Source organism: Bemisia tabaci, chromosome 7 (genome assembly GCF_918797505.1).
Source record: "Bemisia tabaci chromosome 7, PGI_BMITA_v3".
In the NCBI taxonomy this organism is placed as follows: Eukaryota; Metazoa; Arthropoda; class Insecta; order Hemiptera; family Aleyrodidae; genus Bemisia; species Bemisia tabaci.
Genome location: NC_092799.1, coordinates 20,804,595 through 20,808,464, shown reverse-complemented (window position 1 = coordinate 20,808,464; position 3,870 = coordinate 20,804,595).

Sequence of the window (3,870 nt, the reverse complement as noted above, 5' to 3'; positions counted from 1 at the left end):
ACTACTACTACTACTACTACTACTACTACTACTACTACTAATACTACTACGACTACTACTACTACTACTACTACTACTACTACTACTACTACTACTACTACTAATACTACTATTACTACTAACTTCATTTCTCGATTCTATCTTGACGTAGCTCGACTTTTTCCTATTAAACTCGGTTCAACTATTTTGGGCATGGACGTCTAAAAGAGACTACGAGCAGATAGCGGAAGGAATAACGGTAAAAAGGAGGGCGGAAATGGGGAATAGAGCAGGCGGCTATAAATATGGGAAGTGTTTGGTTGAGTGTGCGGACTGTCCGGCGATTTCATTTTGTCGACGCTTGGCTCCGGAATGCGAAAACTGCGGCCGGATTGCTATGCCTCGCGCTGAGGATCAAATCTCCTGTTTCATCCCTAAAGTCCAAAGAGTCACGGCTGGACCCTGCAAGAATACGCCCTTTCATTACGTCCTCTTGCCGGACAATTATTTATCATTACTTCTGCGGCAATGCGGTATTGTCCTTTAATTATTTTCCCAGGGGATACCGCATCGCTGAAACTGTGATTAGTCTGCTAGCCGTGAATCAGCTGAAATGTAAAGTTTTTTTTTTTTTTTTTTTTTTTTTTTTTTTATCTACTTACGGATGTCAATAGTCGTTTCTTTAGTACTTTTCCTTGAGAAAACCTTGGAAAGTTATCTGCTGGCACTTTAAAGCTGCACTGGAGAAAAAAAAAACACATTGGATCTAGAGCTCAGACTCTTAAAAACATCGACATGAAAAAGTATTCTTGATTCAATCAGAATCTAGCGTAAATCAAGAACCAAGCCTCTTAATTTAAGCGGATTTCGTTTTGATTCAAGCAAAAATCCGATTGAATCAAGAGTCTGGACTCTAGATCCAATGTGTTTTTTTTTACCAAAGTGGAGCTAATCTACCTTGGTGTGGAGCTCTATAAACTAGAATTTGGCTCTGGAGAGTATTAACCGCCTTTAAATTATGTAGTTGTTCTGATTGAGTATGGGAAGTAATATGTCAAAGACCCCCTTCTACTTCCCCTCAGTTACAATGGTCAGGGTAGGACTGGCTCGCATCTGAGAGCGTTGACCTTGGCTAGTTAAAGGAGCGTAATGTGATATTTCCTGGTAGGGCATCCTCTACGTGAAGAGGGGCTCAGAAAATTTTGGCGAAGCAGCACAAGTTTTCGCCATTATCAGGTTCAAAGTTTATTAATCGTACAGAGTAAAAATTGCAAAATCGAACGTATTGAAGTAACCGACAGGCTTCTGAAATTAAAGAAAACATATAAAATTAAAGCCACTAGACGCATCCAAGCACCATTATTTCCAAAAGAACTGAGCCAGTGCTGTGGTTTACACGAGGTTAAGACGCGGGTCTGCAAATCCATCCTAAAAAAGAATCAGACAAGAACCTGAAAAAAGAGGAAGGAACGAGTATGAATACGGCCGAGGACAGGAAAGACGTATTCGGGCCTCTTTTTTAACTTTTCTCCCGAATCTGAGTGACACCTCATTGACAGCTATAGCAGAGCATTGAGAGCTCTCGCTTCGCGTCATCGCGCCTTCAATTTTTTGAATGCAGCACGGACGTCCATCAAGTACGAATAGTTGTATCTCTGCGCCGTCATAAACGCTCACCCTTTCTCTCGCTTTATTTTTATATTGTGTTTGTTTGCGTTTGTCTTATTCATAATGTTGCTTCAAACTGTTAGCATAGAGCAAAGCATTGCGAGTTCACGATTCACGCCATCGCGTCTTAGATTTTTCATATGTAGTGTGGACCTGGACATCCATTGTGCGCAAATAGTTGTATCGAGTTTACACTTTGGATGTCTCTTATTTTTAAATTTCGAAATAAATCAAGGTTAAGTTTGCTTGAGATATGTTGTGGTATGCCCGAATCAATAGTCATTTTGAAAAGGAAGAAATTTGTTTAAAGGTCTCTCAAGAGGTCTATAATGTCGTATAAGAGTTGCAGATTTTCTGACATACTTTTATTCCTTAACTGCAGCACTACTCAGCGCGTCAATACTTAAAAACTTCCTTTAATTGTTGAAACTTTAACTGGCTATGTCGGCAAGATAAGTCAAGATATAGCCCTATCTGCACCGTATAATATATCGATTTTCGAGTCTTGTCGTGTCGACATAAATTTCGACAATCAGGTTGTAGGCCACAGGAAAATTTATCTTTTGACCAAGAAAAAGAACGATTCTTCCTGCAAAATTGCCTTTTTCCATTAATATGAAAAGGAAAAGCTCCTCTATTTTATTAAAATTAAAATTCGGAAACCCGAAAGGTTTTTTATGGGAACTTAAAGAGACATTCTGCAACTATCAGACCTCTTTTTTCCACCAAAAAAAGGGGAAAATGGAATCTTTCGTATTATACAACCAATATGAGAAAGATCACCGCATGTGTCCTCAGACGTCGCCAAATTCCCTTAGAGAAATCACAATTTTTCGGGAAACTTCAAGGATATTTTTCTCCCAAATTTTCGGAGAATTTTGTTCGTGATTTCAGCTAAACTGTCTGAAAACTTCAAAGAAAAATATTCATGGCTTCCCTACAAAATAAATACTTTCTGAGAGGGAATTTGACCAACTCTCGAAGTTCATTGGGCGTTTTCCTTTAAAACGGCAGTGTACTGGATCCATCCCAACGACAGCCAGCGCCTATTCTGCCGTGTTAAAGAAACACGCCGTATGAACATTCGAACGTTGCCAAATTTACTCAGAAAAACCATTTATTTTGGTAGAAAGTTATACATATTTTTACTTGAAATTCTCAGATATTTTAGATTGAATTGCGAACAAAATTATTTAAACAAAACTGTAGGAAAATATTCACAACTTCCTCAATAAATTCGTAATTTATCAAAGGAAATTTGGCAACGCCTGAGGGTTTATGAGGCGTTTCTCCTTAGCACGGCAGTAATATCCATCCGACTTACCGAGTTACACGCACAAAGAAAGGATCTGCATCGCGTTACAGGCGAGTCGAAAAACTTTCGGAAGTAAAGGCGACCGTGCGACCGTAATACGGCGGAGCAACCTAATGTAATTTTAGTGCTGGCCGTAAAGGAAAGAGCCGGGCTGTTTAAAATGAAAATAAAAAGCTCCTGAAATGTCAAACGGTTTTGGCTCATAAGTTTAAAACGATCTCCGAAGGATATCTATCCTGAGGGACTGCGCGCAGTGGATCGAGTCAATCAGAGAGGTCGGACATGGAATTTGCGAATAAAACTGCAAATTTTGATGTTTGTTTTGTCACATTATAAATTTCAAGGGGTGATTCCTACAGAAAATTTCACGAGAAAGTCAATGAAGCCACTTTTAGAGCCTCAAAGTTTTGTAAAAACGGAGTTATGGGCGTTTAAAGTTTCCCAATTTCGTCCGACTTTCCTATCGACTCGACCCACTGTGCGGCGAAGAAGAGCCCCGGGGGCAGCGGAAGGTTTTATTTTCATATTTGAATACACGCGAGACAGCTTGTATACGTTTACGCGGAGGATTATGGAATTTTAAAGTTACTTTGAGTAACGTCGTAAGAAATATGATTCCGCGGCAGTCGAGCGCGACTCCGGCCATTTTCATGACCACTCTTATCCTCTCGGGTCCCCGGGAACCCTTTTACCTTTGATAACATCCAATTTTTCTCCCCACGCTTCAACCTTTTTCCCTTCCGTTTTACCGCGTATGCAAAGCTTCCTCCTCCCTCATTCGGACCGCGTTTAACAGAAAGGAACCAAGCCACAATAGCTGTTGCCGAATTTAATCGGGCAATTTAATTTTTTACATGAAAACGGTTGTGCGGATTTTCGTGCAAATTTCAGTGAATTTTTCACACAGC